General features: G+C 45.9%; 1 protein-coding gene across 1 annotated transcript in view; it reads right to left on the bottom strand.

Annotated features, from left to right (window-relative positions):
* The window catches only part of SV2B (synaptic vesicle glycoprotein 2B), a 189,302-nt gene extending 175,033 nt beyond the window's left edge, over nucleotides 1-14,269 (bottom strand). The window contains exon 1 of the mRNA XM_030317454.1: nucleotides 13,987-14,269. The gene's annotated coding sequence lies outside the window, so the exon portion shown is untranslated. The remainder of the gene's footprint in view (nucleotides 1-13,986) is intronic.
* Nucleotides 14,270-21,747: the final 7,478 nt, after the last annotated feature.

The raw sequence follows: 21,747 nt of genomic DNA, 5'->3' as shown, positions 1-21,747 counted from the left end.
GGCTGGACTTTCCACAGACAGACTGGAGACTTCCCCAGAACAATATGGAATTTACATCAGCACCAGACAGAGCTCTCCCACTGATCCACAGTTTGACTCTTTCAGCTAAGCTCCTTTTCCTGAACCCTTCACTGGAGACAAGCACAGAACTGAGGCGAGATCTCCAAGCTGGAAATTGGGGTTGTGATCACACATTTACTACAGGAAATAATAAGTTACTTCCCCTGTCAGGGCCTCAGTCTCTCCCTCCATAGCATTAAGGGGCTGGGATCAAATAACCACAAAGGACCCTTGTGTGCTGGGTCAACAGAAATTGACCCCTCGAAGCCCTAGCTCTTGGCAACATAAAGCTCCCATTGTCTGGGCCAGTGAGGCTTGGAGTTTAAAGCAGTTAATCCCCCAGCTGGATGACTCGGACAAAGAGGATTAACCCTCAAACGAGAGAGTCATCATCCAAATATAGAGCAATCCCAAGTGCATATGCCAGAAATGGGAAGAACAAATTCTTGTTCTCGAACCTTTTGCGGAAGCTGATAGATTAACCCCCCTGCACCCCACGGTCAAGGTGTTATACCTTCTCCGCCTTCCTCTCATACCTTTCTTAATTCTGCAATCCAGGGTCACAGCAATTCCCCTTCAACATACGCAGTTTTCTTTAAGGTGCTCTGAGCTTGGTAAGTAAGTTTGAGCACCTGCTGTGTGCCAGGGGCAGTGTTAAACACCAGAGCTATGGTGATAGAGAAGATGACACGGTCCCAGCTCTCAAGAAGTCTCCTGTCAAGTGGGGAAGCACCTACTGAGTACCATGTATTCTGCTAAGCACCATCATCTCCTTGATAAATGCCTCTCCATAACACCAGAAAGTAGATCTTATTGTCACCATTTCACAGATGATGACACTGAGGCTCTGAAAAGTTAAACAACCTACCCCAAATTATACAACCTTTAAGTATCAGAGCAAGCCTCTTGGCTTAAAAATTATATGCGACAGGGGCACCTGGGTGGCTCAGTCAGTTAAGCGTCTGACTCCTGATTTCGGCTCAGGACTCGAACTTGCGGTTTGTGGGATTGAGCCCCAGTCAGGTTCTGCACTGACAGCCTGGAGCCTGCTTGGGATTCGCTCTCTTCCCCTCCCTGCTCGTGCCTGCACGTGCTCGCTCTCTCTCTCAAAAATAAAAATAAATTAATAAACATGTATTAAATTATACAGGACATAACATGTACCACACCAAGAATGAATCTTTAGGTAAACTACGGGTTTCAGGGGATTATGATGTGTGAATGCAGGCTCATCAGTTAGTTATAACACGTGCGCCACTGGGGGAGGGGCGGGGTTGGGGGAGGCTGATAACCATGGATGCTCTGCATGGGTAGAGGCAGAAGACCATGGAAATTCCTTGTCACTTCCACTCAACTTTGCTGTGAACCTAAAACTCCTCTATAAAAATAAACTCTTTTTAAAAAATTGATTTTGGGCACCTGGGTGGCTCAGTCAGTTAAGTGTCCTACTTCAGCTCAGGTCATGATCTCATGGCTCATGGTTTCGAGCCCTGTGTCAGCTCTGTGCTGACAGCTCAGAAGCTGGAGCCTGCTTTGGAGTCTGTGTCTCCCTCTCTCTCTGCCCCTGCCTCCCTCCCTCTCTCTCAAAAATAAACATTTTTTTTAAAAAATGGATTCTAGGGGAGGCTGGGTGGCTCAGTCAGTTAAGCATCCAACTTCAGCTCAGGTCATGATTTCACTGTTCATGAGTTCGAGCCCCACATCAGGCTTTGTGCTGACAGTGCAAAGCCTGCTTGGGATTCTCTCTCCCCCTCTCTCAAAGTGAATAAATAAGCTTAAAAAAAATGTTTTTTAATGGATTCTACAAGATAGCCCCATCAGTATTGTACAAGTCAGAAACAATGAGAGAAGGAAGGGGAAAATATTGAACTTTAGACTTTTCAGAGTGTATACGCTCCTGGAATAGTCACCAGAGGGAAGGCTGATGTTTAACCCCACACCCTCCTCTGCACTGAAGGAGCTCCTTAAAAACAGGCAACCCAACGGTCAACCCAGGGCCAACTTGTTAATTTCCATGTTGCCAAGAAACACTCTTCTTGACTGTTGACAATGTGTTCCCATAAGCTTCTGAAAAAAAGGCTAATTACAATTTCAGGCTCTGTATTGGTGAAGGTAGGGTGTCAGTCGGTATTTTAATATAGACAAGGTTTATTTCTTGCACATGAGACAGCCCCAAGCAGGACCAGCCAGCGGATGGGAAAAGGACCTGGAGGAGCACATGGAGGTTCAGCCGCCAGGGACTGGTCACATGGCCACACCCACTCGCAAAGGAGGCTGGGAGATGTAGTCCACATGCACCGGAAGAGGAGGAAAAGGGTTTTTTGGTGGGGTTTTTTTTTTTTTGTTTTTGTTTTTGTTTTGATGAAGAGCTTGCCAGTCTCTGCCACAGGCTCCAAAAACTGTATACAACTCAACATACTCACTTAGATGATGGGATTATAGGTGGCTTTCCCTTTTCCCAGTTTTCCAGTTGTGTGGTTCCAATACATCCAAAATGGTGGCCGGAAGGGGAAAGGAGGGGAAGCCCCCTAATTAGTAACTCTTGGAGCAGTTATGGGTTGGAATCATGCAATCCAGGCAACGGCCTGAGAAATAGTGGCTCAGGCTCTGTCAAATACAGGACACAGAACTTTCTGCTCCATTTGTTCTGGGCAACTACGGTCTAAGGACTTTTTTGTACTTCTTAAATGTTATCCGTGGTCTCTTAGGTCTTTCTGCACCTGAAAGCATCTCACAGACATCAATTTCCAAAGCTGTCGTTTCTCTAATTGGATGGATGTGTATGATGGAGGCCATATCGGACTTCTGATCCGCTCAATTCACACACAGCCAGGCCTTGTGGCTGCAGCACAGCACAGCAAGCAGTTATCTCCTTATTTACAGGACCATTTCAAGGAGCCAAGACAATCAGCTCCTCTATGCATCTCAGTGGTTCCTGAGCTTTTTTCTCCGTGGCACACCTGATGATAACCTTTAGCCACCCCCCCCCCAAGAGATTCCACTAAGTGTTCGCACCACTTTCCAACAAATTTCTCTTCCCCATCCCCCTCTCCTCGACTTTCACCCCTGACCAAAACCACCTCACACCCCACACCCCGGGCACACCTACCTATTGCCCAAATCAGCCGAACATTTGCAGATCTATATGCTACTCTCCAAGCTATGTTTGCTATCAGGAATCCCCTTCTCCTCCCCACCACCCACCTGGAAAACTCCTACCCATCCTTCAGGGCCCAATGAAGCAATACCCCATCACCCAATCCAATAGCTTTTCCTGGCCCCCAGTCTTCTTTCCTCAGACAGTAACAGCAACTTCTTAGAGTTTGTGATACTACAAGCATTCACTCAGGATATATCTCTGTGATATCACCTTCTTACGTTGTGCTCTAGTTATTAATTAATGAGCTCCCCGATGGTAGAGCCCAGGCACTTCAGCCCTTGTAGGACCAGGACAAGAGAGGCAGCTCGGCCCCGGCCAAGTCATGGCCCTGCTTCCCTGAGGAGCCAGAAGCAGGGGGCCAAGTGTATGTGACCACGTGAGCTCTGAAGTAGGGGGAAGAAACGGTATGGAGATGTTTTGACCCGTGCAGAAAAATCACCTGGGGATCTTGTCAAAATGCAGGTTCTCATTCAGCAGGTCTGGGGTGGGGCCTGAAATTCTACATTTCTAACAAGCTCCAAGAGATGCTGATGCTAACGGTTCAGGGCCCATACTTTGAGTGGCAAGGCCCTGGGGTTTATTTGCATAGGCACCCGGTGCACCTCAGGCAAACCTCAAAGACCCCTGCTTCCAGAGGGGAAAGATTCTAGAGAGAAAAGACACGAACTCTTCCAATAAGAGAAAAGTGTAAGAGACAAAGCCTGGAACATAGCAGGGGCTGAATAGAGATCTGCGGAAGACCGTGGTTTGGGTGTGGGTCCAAACCCAACCCTACTGTCCAGAATAAATGAAGTCAGATTATGCAGAGGAACATAAGCAGAGTTCTCTCAAAGCATCTTTGGGGAAAACAGGAAGTTGGTCTTAAAGTTATAGAAGAAACTCAGTTATGAGCTATGGAGCACTGAGTTAGGGACCATTATCCCTCAAGGACCCTTGAAGTCTGACCCTTTTAGAAGTTAAACATCTCCAGCCACAGGTGAGTACTGACCCTGAGAACAAGCCTACAGGTAGGGCAGATGGACATCAGTATAGAAAACCAGCTCCAGAGGCAGGGAAGCCGATTGGATCCAATGCCTGGTTTAAGCCCACGTGGCACTAGCCGGATGTTTGCAAATCCCCTTTAGAAGATGGGGGGGGGGGTGGTTGTAGCAGGAAAAGCAGGGGAGGCTAAGTCAAGGTGGTGGGTAGAGGCCCAGAGCCACACCTAACAAGCCTTCCTGGACCACAGCACAGTGCAGAGAACATTATTCTAGAGCAGGAAGCAGCTTTGCGTTAGAATCCACTCTGCCCTTTAGCAGATGCTACACTTTGGTCAAATTATTTAACTTGTCTGAACCTCAGTTTGAACAGGTGTCTGAACCTCCACCATGAAATGGAGACAATAAGCCCCCACTTCATAGAGATCATGAAAATCCAATGAGATCAAGGCTGCGTGATAATAATCATTAGTGTTACATGATCGGACTGCTCGAGGAAGCTCCCAGAGAAAGAGCATCTAATGCATACGTGTTCCCGGCACCTCATATGAAATTGTTAGCTACACTTCTCTGTTGTTTGCATTTCTTGATCTATAAAATGAGAATACAACAGATTTATAAGCAAGCCCTAAGCACTCCCTTGTCTCTCCAAGGTGAGAGCAGAGGGGACAGAACCCTGAGCATGCTCCCTCGAATGTGGGATGACAGACTCAGACTGGAATGGCAGCTGCCATAAAGGGACTTCAGCCAGTCCTTGGATTCAGGATGTGGCATTTATACTATCTGCCCCCAGTGAATGTTCCCCTAGGAGGCAGGCGCTATTCTGAGCTCCTGGTGCAAGTCAACTCATGTCTTCTTCCCCATAACTCTACAGAGCAGGAAACACTATCATCATTCCCATTTTACTGATTTGGAGACTGAGGCACAGAGCTGTTAAATGACCTGCCCAAGTTCCCACATTCATAAGAAGCAGAGCCAGGCTGGGGACCCAGGCACACTGGCTCTGGGGTTCTTTGCCTTCTATAGTCTCAAAGGAGCTCAAGAATTGAGGAACCGATGAGAAGATCAAGTCAACCAGAAGAGGCTGTCCTTGTCTCCAGGAGATGTGCTGAAACCATGCTGTGTGGTGCCCCCAGGTCCCACACCCTGAGCCTCTGTGGAAACAGGAGGACACCAATCTAGTGATGTGAGGGCTGGAGCCCATCACAGTTTCTGTGCCAGAGACTGGCCAGCACGACCCAAGGAAGGAAAAATAAGTCCTCCGTTGTGGGCAGCAAGAAGACTTGGCTCAGCCTCACCCCCTGCTTCCATATTGCTTCTGACAATTCCACCGGAGCTCATCTTTCATCTTTAACATTCCTCTCCTATGGCTTTCCTTTCCTTAATGATTAATTGTTATGTTTTGCTTCAAAAAAAAAATGCAAGTGACTGTATTTAACCCATGGGCATTTAAGCAAGCATGGGTGGGAGATGTTCATTATTCATCGTGACGGTAGGAGTGGAACTGAGTCCCTGGAGCCCTCCTGGGCCAAGGTCAGGAGCTCCAGTCTTTGCCGTGAGCTCTCCAGCCCAGTCCCGGGGCCCAGCACTCTCTGCCTGGAGCAGGCCACCCCACAAGGCTGTTTCCTCTCTCTCAGAGCCACCCACATGCCAGCTGAGCTCCATTCCTCTCTCTGTGCCATCTGCTGCACCCCAGATCAGATCAGAGGCCATGGTCACATTCTGCATATGGCAAGAGAGCAGGGGCCACAGGCAAGGCGAGAGCAAGGCCTGGGCTTTGGAGCCTGGCAGGAGAAATCCCCGAGGACTTCTCAGAGGAAAGCACTGAGGGGTCTAACCAGGCTCTTTCCTGGCCAGGAAAACTAGTCATGCTGATTCAGAGGATTTCTAAGCATAACAATGAAGGGAACCCAGGCCCCATTTTTCCAGTCCCTCTCAGTCCCTATCCTCAGGTTAACTTTTGTTGCTACAAGCCTGATTGGCCTCTGATCCTCTTGCCATTGGTGACTTACTACTGGACCTTAGATAAGTCATTTCCTTCTCCAGACTCAGCTCCCCCTTTCCTAGGAGGAAGACTTCCTCTCCTACCCCTACAACGAGCAATGAGTGCATCCCAAGGAGTTGAGATTCCTGCATTCTGAGGTCCCTTCAGATCTGCAACGCTAGGACCCGGTAGTTCAAGTGAATCCTTCCACTGACTTGGAATTGCTCCGGACCTAAAAGGAAAATGCCCATCAAATATTCATTGCAACAAAGCCTATGCACTTGAGAGTAATGATGGCACATTTATCCACAGACAGGTATTCATTTGCATGTTTCTGTCTTGAAAACTGACACCTATTGCCTGCTTAGGTGAGTTTTAGGAGCCCGGAGCTCCTGAAAATAGATGTGTCATCTGGGGCTGGCATGGAAGCAGATAATGGCACCGCACCCCCAGCTTAAGCAGCCACCTTCCAGACTCTGACGTCTGTGGTTCAAAAAGGCTCTGCAGGTCTGGCAAGATGACCTTCTGTTGCATCTACGCAGAGCTGAATGAGAAGGAAAGGAGGTTGGTCCTCCACGTCTCCAAGGGTACTTTTCTCTGTGATTTCTTTTCGCTGGGCCTCAGGTGTCCCATCTATAAAATGGAACAGGGAGAAAGGCTGTGGCCTACATGATCGAAACCCTAAAAGTAGTGCAGCTCAATTCTATTTCTGAAGGGTTCTGCAGTCACCAGCTAGGGGAGAATTTTCAGCTGCCTTTTGGGAGAAAAAAAGTTAAAGCTACTCTCTCCCCTGCCACCCAAGACAGAAGCAAGCTCTAAAGACTGAAGGGAACAGGAAATGAATGGAGCAGGAATTTTTACAGAAAACAGGAAGATCTGATAGGACCTCTTTGTGTGTGGAGGGAATCATGATGTGGATCTTCCCTCCTGGAGCAGGGGACACTGTTGGGTGAGCGGTAATCAATAGTCAGGACAGCAGAGGAGCTTTGACCTTTGCTGCTGATGTATCCGACAGCTCCAAGGGAAAGTTGAGTGTATGATCTTTGATCTAGAAGAGGCCACAATAGCAGCAAAGGCACAGAGGTTGGGAAGGAGACACCATTAGCTGCTGAGTACCTACTAGGTGCTGAAAACTTAGCTCATGAGAACTTATGCTCTCATTTCTTGCCTAGGCCAGTGAAGAATCACCAGGAAGGAATTCAACTAATAGAACAACCACAACAGTATTTACTCACTCATGTATCAAATAAATATCTAGTACAAGTCTACTATGGGCCTGGAGCAGAGATAACAGCAGATTTTTCCAGCAGAAGACACCACGGGGTAGATTCTGTGAGAGCAATGCCCAGAGGCATATGATAGGAAAGTTTCTGCATCTACATAATCCAAGGGACTCAGAAATTTGCATCATAGAATTCCAACAAACTCTGGGATATTGCCAAGCTGAGCTAGTGGGATTGGTTTACTGCAGAGAATAGAAGGTTGGTTTCCTTCTGAGGCACTTGGAAATCTCCAGCCCATAAGGCTGATTATTATCCACTTGTCTTATTTTTAACATCATGAACGCCATGCAAATCATTTTCTCAATAGCACTGGCAACAGTAAATGACAGATTCTCAATTCTCTCTTCACACAGAATCCTTAAGTCCTTCAGAAACTTAAAGGTATGGTGATCACATAATCAGCATTTTAACCAACATCATTCCAAATCCAGGAGCATGAAAGGAACTGCAGAGCACTTCGATGTTATTACCATCACTGTCACCATTATCATCACCACCACCACCACCATCACCATCATCACCACCATCATGACCACCATCACCATCAACTTCATCACCACCATCAACATCAACACCATCACCACCATCAACACCATCACCATCACCACCATCAACACCATCACCATCATCAACACCATCACCATCATCGACATCATCAACATCATCACCACCATCATCATCATCATCATCTTACAGCTGAGAAAGTCAAGGCTCAGAGAAATTAAATAACTTGCTCAAGTTTACACAGAAAGTAAGGAAACTTGAGTTCAAACCAACTTCTGTCTGATTCCAAACCCCACTGCTCTATCCTATGCCCCACATGGTCAGGCTTATTGCCCACACATCAAAATGGAGGCCAACTTACTACCTTTCTCTTATGTCCTGCTGGGTTTCAATTCCTTTTCTCGCACTAGTATTGCCTCTCTCTCTCTCTCTCTCTCTCTCTCTCTCTCTCTCTCTCTCTCTTACACACACAAACACACGCAGAAGAAACCACTTTCAATTATAGTACCTCCTTTTTTTTTTTCATTCCCTCCCTCTCAATATCATGGTGAACAAAACCCACTCTCACACATATCCAGCCACACCATGGAGAGGAACTGGATAGCACTTAGAATTTGAGAATTTTAGCACCCTCCCCCTTTCCAATAAAACCATTGCCTGTTTCTCTCCTTTTATAAACAGGAACACATTATGCAAGATGCTGTAGATGTGGGATTTTTCAAGTGAGCTGGTGACACTCTTTCACTTGGCATAAAGTTGATTTAAATAAATCGCTCCCTTTTTCAAGATTCTTCCCTGCTCCTGCTTAATCTTAAATTAAGAGCAGTACAATAATAACCAAAGAACATCACACCCCTGAATTTCAGCCACCTCTCTCTGGAAGATCTTGTCTCCTTTTTTGAAAGTATGAGCTATTTTTTGGCTTCCATTTGTTTCTTTTTCTTACTTGTCACCACACACTGCTTTCTGTAAGATATAAGCAATTGGAGCCTTTGTATTTAAAGTCTGTTTTTAGTCCACGAGATCTACAATAATGCTCCCACGAGACTTTGGAAAGAAAGGGAATAACTTCAGGGAGTTACACCTCAAGATCCACTGAAGCAAGGATGTGCAGTCACCTCCAGTGATTAAATGGTTCCATTCATTCATTCAGTAAATATTCATAATATTCATATTATGTGCCAGGCAATATTCTGGGCACTGGTGATACAGCAGTGAATTGGCTCGCTGAGGGGACAAATAAATAACATGCTAACAACACTCAAATCTGCGTCTCCTTCTCGAACCCCTTCCTTCAACTCTAAACTCACATATACAAATGTCTACTTAAAATCTCCCATTGGACAACCAGTTGACCACATAACTGTTCCTTCTCCATTTCAGTAAAGGGCCTCTTACAGTTGCTGAAGTCAAAATATGTGGTCGGGTGGCTGGGTGGCTCAGTCGGTTAAGCATCTGATTCTTGATCTCCACTCAGGTCATGATCTCACAGTTCGTGAGTTTGAGCCCCATATCAGGCATCTGCACTGATGGCAAGGAGCCTATTTGGAATGCTCTCTCTCTCTCTCTCTCTCTCTCTCTCTCTCTCTCTGCCCCTCCCCTGCTCTTTCTCTCTCTCTCAAAATAAATAAACTTCAAAAAATATGTGGAGTCATCCTTGACTCCTTTCTTTCCCTCATACCCTAAATCTACCAATCAGCAAGCCCTGTCTTCTCCATCATCAAATATATCCAAAATTTGACCGCTTCTCACAGTCACCACTCTCCACCTTGGTCCAAACCACCACCTTCTCTTGCCTGAAGAACTACAGTAGCCTCCTGGATGCTCTCTCTGTTTTCATTCTTGAACCCCTAGAGTCACTTATAAGGTTAAATCTCAAGGGATCATTGTAAAACATAAATCGGATCATGGAAACCAGTGCTCAAAATTCTCCAGTGATTTCCCATTTGCTCAGAGAAAAAGCCAAAGTCCACACAAGGCCCTACAAGACTTTGTATTACTAGCTCCCTCCTACTTCTCTGACCTCAGCTTTTACCATGGTCACCCTCTCAGTTCCTTCTACATGAGTCTCCTTGCTCTTCCCAGAACATGCCAGCACCTTGTTGCCTCAGGGCCTTTGCACTTATTGCTTCCTCTGCCTAAAAGAGTCTTTCCCCAGATATCCATCTGGCTCACTCTTTCACTTCCTTCATGTCACCTTGACCACTTTGTATAAAATGCCCACCACCTACTCAACCCTGTCCCCAACTCCCACTCATCCTGACGCTTCCCATCCTCCCTTCCCCGCTTGATGTCCCGCATTACACATTTACTTATTTACTTCCACATTATTTGTCTCCCCCAGCTAGAGTAAACGCTTCACGAGGATGGATGTTGTATTTTTATTGCTGTATACCCTGCCTGTAACACGCCTGACACATAGAGAACACTCAACAAACGGCTGGCCAATGAATGACTATCTAAAGGTATATATGTCTAAAGTTGGTCAGCCACAGAAACACAGAGAAAAAGAAAAAGAGGAAGTTGCAGGCATTGCCCTATCAAGCAGAGTTCAGGAGAAAAGGAGCCTTAGCCAGGGGACTCTAAATATTAAGGTCCCTGTAGCAGTAGATCGATGGCAAAAATATCCCTAATTCTTCCCTTCCCTGTATCCACACTCTCTGCAATGTGACTATGTAGCTCCTCTCATCAAGAAGTGGAGTCTATTCCCTGCTCCCTCACTCTGCACTGGCCTTATGACATCCTGCCAATAGAAAAGGATGAAATGATAGTGTGCCAGCTATAAGATTAGGCCTCCAGAGATCATGCCAGTTTCCACTCTCTCTTGGATTCCTGTCACCACTGTGTGAACATGCCAAGTCACCCCGGCTGAGGCCATCCCAAAGCAGCCAGCCCTCGGCCACTCCATCAGCAGACCAAAATCATATGACAAAACCCACCAAACCAGGCATAAGCCCGATCTGCAAACTTCCCAGCCAACCAATAGACGTGGGAGAAAAATACTATCTGGTTGTTTTGGGGCAGGTTTCTTCTGGAGTCCCATTAGCAGTATCAGCCCTAAAACGTGCGATCGGTCCCTAGGGTAGGCATCTAAGCTGCTCTACTCTGCGTGCATGCTCATTGGGATACTTCCTCCTTATGGTTTAGACATCAGGAGGGGGCTGGCCATGCCACACAGTGTCTCAGCCGTTTCAGATCAGTAGACTGGCATGCCATTGGGCAAGGTCACTGTGATGTGGCCCAGAGAGACAGATCAGGTTTGCAAGGCAGCAAAACTAAAAGCCGGACCTCAGAGGGGAGAAATGCACCCAGGTAAATGTCACCTTCTGAGGTATCGTGGGAGACACCCTGCCAGTCACTCTTACGGGGACCCAGCCACATCATATCCTACTTCACAGAGACTTTGACAAGATTCTCAGACATCTCTCCACGGGACACCTTGCAGTAGCCCCACTGTACCAAGACCAGTGGTTGGAGCTCTCAAATCTGCAGAGGAACTAAGTCTCAAGGGGACAGAGCAGCAAACTGTGGTCTTCATACTAACCATACAAGATAAAAGCTTCGAATAAATGCATCGAATGATACTAGGCAAGTGCATTCCATGATCCTCTGCAGGTGAGTCTACTTCCAATCAATTCTAACACCTTCCATAACCACAGAAACTATATCGTCCTCAAAGAAAACAAATAATAACTAGCAAGAGCAACATAAGCAGGGCTGTTTAGTAAAGGTGACACTTTCTTTCACAGTGGGGGGGGGGGGCGGAGAGGAAGAAACAAACATAACATTAAGGTTCCGAAAGAAACTCAAATACTCAATCTGGAGGAAAGATATCTGAACACTGTTTTGCCCGCCTCCCTCATTCCTGTGCCCCTGGTTGCCTTGCAAAGATTTGTACCTCTGCTTGCTGCATCGGCTTATGTTCTGAGTGACCACAGGAACCTACACCTTCTAAACATAGAGTGTAGGATCTCAGCCGGTTCCTTAACCAAGAGCTGGGGACATGAAGCTTAGTGACAAATATAAATCATGAGAGGCAATACCCCAGTGACCTTGCGGCGTCTGCCCCCTCTAGTCCCACTGCTGATCCCCTCACTCACTCAACCACAGCCTCCTTGGCCTCCTTTCTGATTTTCCTATGAACACATCTCTCTCCTAATTCAGGGTTTTTGCAGGTGCTGTTGCTCTGCCCGGAATGCTTAGTCTCTGCATCTGGCTGGCTCGCTCCCTCACTTCCCCAGGGGTCTGATCAAATGTCATTTATCAGCAAAGCCTTCCCTGACCCGGCTGCATAAAAAAAAAAAAAAAAAAAAAAAAAACACAAAAAAGCCATCCTTACCCCACCCTCTGGCAGAACTCCTCATTCCTCTTACCCTGCTTTATTCCTCTCCATTAGAACGCATCACTGGCTGATTCACTTTCTAGTTACTTAGTTATTTGTTGTCTCACAGACACACACACACACACACACACACACACACACACACACTAAGCTCTTTCAGGATAGGGGCTTCATCTAGTTCAGTTCTGCATTCCCCACACATAAAGCAGTCTCTGGACACCTAGTAGGTACTCAATAAATGAACTGCAATTTCTTGACCATTTACTTAGTGCCAAGCAATTTATGTATGAAAATTATTCAACAAGGAACAAATATTCTTTAAGCATCCACTATGCAGCTATTGTAACAACTCTTGTTATCCCCACGTTACAGATCAGAAGATCAAAGCTCAAAGAGAGGCTATGTAACTTGCCCAAGACTGTTTGCCCATCAAAGCCCAGGCGCCTTGCAGAGGCCAGCCTGCTTTTCAAACACCTTAATGACGGTTCGGATTTCCAAACGCATGTGATACGCATCTCTGCCAAGCACGCATCACACAAAAGCTCTCATTTCTCATCACCCACCGCAGCTTCTGTGCAAGAAGAAACATCCATTAGATTGGATTTTCCTCTCCCAGAGAGCAGGCTGGTAACAACAGCTTCCTTTTTCCTTTCCTTTCCACCCATTGAGACATAATCAAGGTCAGACCTTTCCTTTTGAACTGGGCTGGCACAAGTACAGACAGGTCAGGGACACAAGGGGGGAGAAGACAGAAGTTCATGTGCTCTGAGAATCCCCCAGAAATTTCCAGAATCCTTGCCTTTGAGAAGTACTGCTTCAAACCTTTGTTGGTCCTGGAATTTAGGAAAACAATCAATTTAAAAAAAAAGAAGAAGAAGAAGAAGAAGAACCTGACGGGCATTGTGCACACTTCTGTGTTTTGTGTCTGCTGGGTCTGGGCATACACCACAAGCACCCGCCCAGAAGTGACTTGCAGAACTCTTGCCCATCCAGTTGCCCACCCAGTAGGTAGGATGTTGATGGGGTGGGAGAGCGATGTGGGTCGCTCACAGACCAAGGGACCAAACAGAGGGACACAATCCCTGCGGAAATCCTTCCGTGACATGCCTCATCTGTGAGCGCTTCGTTTTAAAAACAATCGACTGGCACAATTAATTCCTCCCTCCTCCCTGCGCCCGACACTCTTTTCTCCCACCTACATGACTGAACTCATCACACTTCATTATTACAGGTGTTTCTCCTTGACTAGGTGTGAGCTTCTGGGGGGCGTGGACTTTGTTTTCCTCGCCGCTGCATCCCCAAGGACTAATCCAGCCTCTGACACATCCTAGGTGCTGGATGAGTATTTGCTGACTCAAGAAAGATGCAAAATGAGCCTGTACCGGACCTGCTGCATTGAGTGGAGCCCGCAGGACAAGCCACCACCTCTTCTGGAAAGGGCAGGAGGCAGAAACATAGAAGAGGTCCAGTAGAGCAGAACGACCCCGGAGCTGGCCGCAATGCCCAGTTCTCCCCGCGACACACACCTCTCGCGCCCCTCAATCGCCACTCCTCGAACCTCAAAGCCACCCATGTTGACCTCCCAAACCGGCTTTAAGAAAACAAGCAGGGACCCCCTTGCACCCCACCCCACCCGGCTGCTCTTAGCAGAGCCCAAGACAACGACGTTAAGTTACCTTGAAACGGAGCTAGATTGCATCTGCAATTGGTTCAAGGGTCGGGTCTCAGCAGTCCCGCTGGACCCTGGACAGCAGACACAGCTAACACCCGTCTGCGGAAGAAACGGCTGTGCCTCGCTCCTCCCTGGCTAAACGCGTTTGCTCACCCGTCCCTGCAGAACAAATGATGTTCTTTTCCTTGCGCTAAAATCCATCTCTAAACAAATCCTCTCTGCCTCCCTAAGAAACGGCTCCCACGCCCGCGGAGGGCGCCCTCCACATACAGAGACACACACTCGCCGACTGACCCCAACCCAAGCCACCAGGTGTAAGCAGGTTTTTCCTCCGTTCTTTAGGAACAGACCGCCCCCCACCCCCAGGCAAAACCCATCTGCTTGGAAGAGAACTCAAACGAAACGCCCTGGGCTGGGAAGCCTATGCAAACGGAGTTAGCAAATGTCAGTAGCCTAAGTTGCAGAACTGCGTGGCGCTAACAGTTCAAACCGCGTTTAAAAAACAGCCCTTGGGGATGCCACCTTCAATGAAGCGCGCAGCCGCAGGCAGCCGGCAGTCCTCGCCGCTCTGCGCCTGCTTTCCAAGACTCTCGCCTGGCTTTGGTGCCATTTACTATCAACAACATTCACAGGGAGCAAGCGGGTACGTTGCGGCCCCGCAGGCGAGCGGGGGAGGCCCCTGCAGCGCGGGGTCGGCGCCCGGCCGGGTCTGCAAGCACCCGAGCGAGAAACGGCGTCGCCTACCTGGGTGGGAAATCCGCGGGCCGGAGGGATGCGGGCGCGGGTGCGGGTGCGCGCGGAGCGGCGTCCGCGCTGGCGGCTCGGCCCCGCAGCTCCGGCCACCGCGGCGCTGGGGCGATCCCGGCGGAGGCAGGAGTCCGCGGCTGTCACACCTGCATCACGGCGCCCACGCCGCCGCCGCCGCCGCCGCCGCCGCTGCCGCCTGCCCAGGCGCGGCACGCAGCGCGCCCCCGCCACTCCGAGAACCGAGGGCGGGCGGCTCCCGGCTCCTCGGTGCGGCGGGATCAGATCCTAACCCGCTTTCTCCCCGGTCTGGGCATTAGCGGCATCCGCTGCGGGAGCTCCCTGCTTCTAAATCCCTCCTGATTCCAGGCGGAGTGAATGGGAAAGCTGGCTGGGAAGGGGGCCGGCGGGGCCCCAGGCTGTCTGGATTTGCAGACCGATAGATGTCAAACTTCTTATTCCTCGAGTTCCGAGTTTGGTAGCCAACCGATTCCGGGAGTCACCTCGCTTCGCTCTCTCCACCCCGCCTGGAGCGAGGGGGCGCTGTGTACTCTGGATGCCCTCTCACCAACTCCGAACTAGGACGCATCAGAGGACCGGACTCAAATTCCTGTCAAGGGGAATCCTCTGCTAATTTCATCGCCCAACTCCCTTAGATAATGGATGCAATTAAACCGCTCTGTCTTGTTACCTCATCGGGGAACCGAGAAGAACCTATTTGGCGAGTGGGAAGAAGGAGCAAGACGCGGGGGGGCTTGCTGCATCGAACAGGCCCCCTCCACCTGTCTCCCTCCTTTCAACCCCCCCTCCCCCCCCCGCATCCATGCACAGAAGACTTCACCCTGCAGTGAAAGGCTCTTTTCAGGAGCAAAGCTCCTTCTAGAAGGAAGGGAGAGGCAACCAAATGACACTGGAAATTCGGAGGTGAAATCAAACAACGTATCGCCCAGAGGGGGCCTGTGGCCCCCTGGGTCTGGAACTGCTTTCCTTTCCTACTAGTGCTGAAATGCTGGCAGGTCCGGAAAGACTTCCTCTTCCCCACCCAGCACAAGACACCATCACGAGGTCCTCGGTCCCCCCACCCCCCGCCCCCGCCGTTGTCACTAGCTCTACAGTCAGTGCGCAGCTGGCCAGCTCCTATGTCCCCGCCCCGCTCCAGCCCCCCCCCCCCGCCCGCCCCAGCATCCCTCACTGGGATCACCCCGGGAGCTCCCACTGCTCAGCCTCCTAAACTTACTTCTTAAAATGTAAATGTGATCTTGGCTCTTTCTTACCTACAACCAGGCACTGGTTTCCTAGTGGCCTTAGAAAAGCTGAAACTCTTCTAACGCATCTCATTCAGTCACCAAAGGGCAAGGCCACTCGCAGCCCAGCCACCCCGCCCCCACCCCACCCCCATCCTTTCCCCCTACTCCCGTGATACCAAATTTTCGTGCCTCGCGTTTGGTGTCGCCCCCAGGCCTTTGCACATGCTGTTCTGGCTTGCCTGGAATGTTCTGTCTCCCACTCTCCTGTCCCTAATGCCTAATGGTTCTCAACTGAACAATCTGTCCTTTGGGGAATTCTTCCCTCATCCCTGCAATAACCCAGCCACCGACTACTTCCTCCACCACGGCACCCAACACATTACTAAAGTCAGCTGCCTAATGTCTGTCCTCCTCACTAGAACATAAGCTATAGGAAAGCATGATCTCTTGTTTGCTGCTGTTGCAAAGGCCACCGGGCACGTAGTGTCTGCTCAGCCCCCATCCAGATTAAGATATCGAACAGTTCTGGCATCCAGAGCTTTCTTTGTGCTCCTTCCCAAGCAATAACCACTCATCACCCAGATGTAACTCGCTATTCTCACCTCTTTCCACACCAAGTAGTATTGCCTGTTCTTGAACTACATGGGAATGGAATCATTCAGTGGGTATTTTTTGTGTATGGCTTCTTTTACTCCAACATAATGTCCGAGATTCATCCATATTGTTATATATATTCATAGGACATTCTTTTTTATTGCCGTCTCGTGCTCCACTGCCTGAGTATAACACAAGTTATGTATCCCTTCTGTGGAGGGTGGACATTTGTGTTGCTTCCAGTTTTTAGCTGTTATGAATAAAGCCACCACCAATAAAGTGTGTGACAGGTGTGTGCACTTTTCTGTTGGGTGTGTAACCAGGAGTAGAAGTGCTAGGTCACAGGATAAGTCCATGCTTTGCTTTAGTAGACACTACCATACAGCTTTGCAAAGACGTTGTGCCAATACAGTCCCACCTGCAGTATGAGAATGCCAGATATTCCACTTCTTTGTCATAACGTGGCATCGTGTTTTTAATTTTAACCATTCTCCCTGGTGTGTAGCGATACTTCAGTGTAGTTTTAATTTGCCTTTCCTTGTTGACTAATGACGCTGACCTTTTTAATGGCTTATTGTGGAGCACCTGGGTGGCTCAGTCGGTTAAGCCTCTGACTTCAGGCCAGGTCATGATCCCACTGTACATGGTTGAAGTTCAAGCCCTGTGTCGGGCTCTGTGCTGACAACTCAGAGCCTGGAGCCTGCGTTGGATTCTGTGTCTCCCTCTCTCTCTGTCCCTCCCCTCCTTGTGCTCTGTCTCGCTCTCCCTCTCTCAGAAATGAATAAAAATTTTTAAAATGGCTCATTGGCCATTTGAATATCTTTTTGTGAAGTGCCATTTCAAGCCCTTTGACCAATATATTGGTTTGTCTTTTCTTATTGATCTGTAGTCATTCTATTTACTTAATATGAGTCTTTGATTAGATATATGTAGTTTTAACATCTCCCAATTTGGGGCTTATGTTTTTATTTTCTTTATTTTGATGAAATACAATGTATCAGTTGTTTCTTTTATGATTAAAATATTAATCACATAATTTTGGAGGTCCTGTTTAAGAAATCCAATCTACCTCAGGGTCAGGCAACTATTATCTTTATGTTTCCTTGTCAAATGACTTTTTGTTTTACCCTTCCTATTTTGGTCTCTGTTCTATTCATGTATGGAATGAAGTAGGTCAAAGTTTATTTTGTCTCCATAGAGACTCGGATGTTCCAGAAACATTATGGGAAAGACCACTTTTACCCTTTGGCTTATAAGTTTGGGGAAAGTCAAATAGTTGAAAATTCATGTATCACTTTTGACTTTCCCAAAACTTAACCACCAATAATGTACTGTTTACAAGAAGCCTTACCAATAACATAAATAGTTGATTGATACACAGTTTGTATGTCCTATGTATTATATACCGTATTCTTACAATAAAGTAAGGTGGAGGGTGACTAAAAAATCGTAAGGAGGGTAAAATACATTTACAATACTGTTTTGTATTTATCAAAAGAACTGCATATAAGTAGACCCATGCAGTTCAAACCTGTGCCCTTCAAAACCAACTGGATACGAAAACCCACAAGATATTGTTCTCATTACTCTTTTAAAAAGTCGATATTTTTATACGTATATGACCACATAGTTTCCAGTGCTACTGGTTTTCATTCCTTCCTGGAGTTCTGTGCATCTATTGGAGATCTTTTTACTTCAGTCTGAACAACTCTTTTTAGTATTTCTTGTAGTGACGTTCTGCTAGAGACCAACTGTCTCCGTTTTTCTTGGCATAAAATGTCTTTATTTTACCTTTATTTTTGAACGTTATTTTTCACTATGTATTGATTTTGTAGATGAAAGTCTCTTTTTGTTTAATCATTTTAAAGATATCATTCATTGTCTTCCTGCTGCCACTTTCAATTGAAAAGTCTGCTGTTAGTCTTGTTATCACGTCTTTGAAAGTAATCTCTTTTCACTGTCTTTAATATTTTCTTTTAGAAGTTTAATTATGATGTTCCTATGGATTTTTTCTTTATATTTATCCTGGTTGTAGTTCTCTGAACATCTCCGAACAAATTCTCAGCCTCTATCTTTTCAAACGTTGTTTCTGCCCTATTAACTCTCCTATGCTCTTACATCAAGACAGAGCACATACATATGTTCCACATAATTAAACCATTTCGATATCTTCCTACATTTCTATTACATTCTATTTTTTCTATTCCCTTTTTACCCTCTCTGTTCTTTAGCTTGAATATTTTCTATTGGCTTTTCTTTGAGTTCACTAAACTTGTTTTCTGCTGTGACCAATTTGCTGTTAAACACATCCAATGAGTTCTAACTCAAGTCTAAATATTACATTTTTCAATGTCCACTTGATTACTTTGCATAGGCTTTTTTGAAGTTTTATTTTTGTCCATTTTGTTCATCCTTTCCTCTATTTTCTTTGATGTATTTGTAATAACCTCTACTAACCTCAACATGTGGATAATTTAGTCTCCTTAATTATCTTTTCCTTTATATAAATTATTACTAACAATTTTCTTGCCTCTTTGCATGTATCCTGATTTTTTCATTGTATGTGAAGAAACCATTGAAAACTGAACTTGTTATTTTCCTCCAGAAATGGCTCACCATGCCTCTCTTAGGTAGACAAGATGAGGTGTCGATCACCTTGATCTATTCAGGAATTAAGTTTCCAAAGAGCTGGATAGTAGCTTTACTTAAACTAATTTCACCCACTTTTATATGTCTCAAAGATGAAATCTGTCTTATGTTTGTTGTAGGACATCACTTCCAACGGAAATTTTTCTCAGAAGCACTGTGAGACTGCAAAATATTTCATCTGCCTCTCCAGGACCTGGCTTCATATACCCCCAACTCAGTGCTCAGCAAATATCTGACATTTGAGCATTCTCTAAATTTCAAACCAGCATATCAAGCCATATAGTAGTCTAAATCTCTGCTGGTATAGTCTCTCTGCCTATTTCTCATCCCATGATCAGACTCAGCAAATCTGCCTAAGGAAGAAAAAAGTAAACTCAGCTCACCTAGAAAGAGCACCTCTGTCTCTGGAAGTTCGTTTAGTCCTTTTTGCTTCCACCCTCCTCAGATATCTTTTAAAATATGATTTCTAATTTCTTTTCTAGTTGATCAAAAGATTAATGGCTTACCATTACTTATTAAATCTCACTGGAAGTAGGAACTGATTTGCTAACTCTTTAATCCTCCTGACATTTTTATGAGATAGTTACCATGTTCATTTTCAGCTGTGTAACTTGCCAAGGATCACATAATAGCAAATAAGGAAACCAGGAGATGGGCCTAAGCTCTCTCATTCCCAAACTAGGGCTGATGCTAGCCATGATGATATATTGCCTCCAATGGATGGGAATATCCTTTTCTAATAGGTGAAGAAATGCACATTCTGATTTCTGACTGAAAATCTGAAGAGAAGACCATTTTTTAAGCCTTCCTTTGGGATTTGTTTTGAGTCAGATATGTAAATTAATTACTTTAAATGCAAGGCACATCTCTTACCAAAAATTTTCTATAGAAACGAAATTACCTTTTTCTATCGCTCAATACCCAAGAGATACATTTCACTTAATCAAAAGACTTTTTTGTCCCTGTTTTCTTTAGGAAACATAAGGGACAACTGTCAAATTTTCCATGTCCTCCTCCCACAGAATACTACTGTTAATTGTGACAATTCCCTTCAATAATACAAATACATCATAGAGAAAACCTTCATTTTATGTTTTTCATGTTTGGAATATAAGTGACCTCCTAAACAGCTGGATTGGAACAACAAAGGTTAAGATTAATTAGAGCAAAAACTGGAAATCCACAATCAATTTGTATTTTGAAAAGAACCAAAGAATACCAGATGAAAGCCTAGAGGCCATCAGGCAGCTATTGGTTCATGGCTACAAAGGATAAGTCACAACATACGTTACAATGTGGAAACAAGCACATTCTCAAACAGTGTTCATTCACTCTTTGTGGGCCTTTGCCTAAGAATAATGTGATAATGATAAACTCCTTCTAGCTACAGTTTTAACCGGAGAAAGGTTTAAGATGCAAAGAATCAGAATCTCTTCCACTCCCTGTCCTGGCAGGAAGGAACTTCAGATTTGACCATAATAAAATCCAGTTCATCAACTTACTAAACAGACTTAGGGTTGTTGGTTTTTAGGAAGGAGAGTCGCGTGAGAGTGCAGAAAAATAATAATAATAATAATAATAATAATGATTATTATATATATATAATCATTATTATTTTTTTTTATTATTACATAAAGAAAGCAATGGTCTGCTTGAAAGCAGAATCATAAACCCAAATCTCGAAGAGGAAAAAAGAAACCCACAAAATCCCATGACAGGATTTTAAATATTCCTATTACCTTTTGCTGCTTGCCAATCAACCAAAGAAGGCCGTGATTTCCTTGCATTGGGATGTCTGCTAGACTCGTCGGTTCATTTCCTGGATTATCACTCTATAAATTTTGATGCTTCAATTATGCTACCATCAAATGATGTTAAAATTCCACTCCATGTGTATTCACAAAAGGCCTTTAACTCTACCTGCCAGTGTAACAATCAACTTAATAGCTGTCTTTACACGTGTTTACCACTTAAAAGGTATTGAATGAAAATTTTTGCTAATCTTCATAAACAGACTGCAAGTTATGCACATTATTTTTATTTTATAGATAAAAAACAAGCTTAGAGTGGTGAGGTGGTTTGCCTAAAGCCACACAAACAGGAAATGGTGGGGCTAAGAGTTAAATCATGAGATAGTTCAAAGCCTGGGCTGGTTCCATAAAATTGCCCTTCTTCCCTTGGAAGTCTTGGCTCCTCTTCACTTTGGTTCCATTCCAGCTGTCCTGTCTTATCCCTTGTCACTTCCAACCCCCCACCCCCATTCTACCCAAATTGGTCCATCCCTTCAAATATTTGGTACTTACTTTCTCTTCTGCATCCTTGCACACATAAATTCCTCATAACAATTTTCAGTCCTCAGCCCTATAAAAAGCCAATTTCTCTTTCAAGTTCCTGCTGAGATTCTATCTCCTCCAATAAATCTGACGAAACCACCCTATCACCTCTGCCAGCTCTCCACAGCAATCTCTCCTTCCCAGATATGTCTATGACATGTATTCTGTACTATTTGTTCATTCATTCATTCAAGAGAA

Source organism: Lynx canadensis, chromosome B3, assembly GCF_007474595.2.
Source record: "Lynx canadensis isolate LIC74 chromosome B3, mLynCan4.pri.v2, whole genome shotgun sequence".
In the NCBI taxonomy this organism is placed as follows: domain Eukaryota; kingdom Metazoa; phylum Chordata; class Mammalia; order Carnivora; family Felidae; genus Lynx; species Lynx canadensis.
This window is presented reverse-complemented; position numbering and strand designations above follow the sequence as displayed.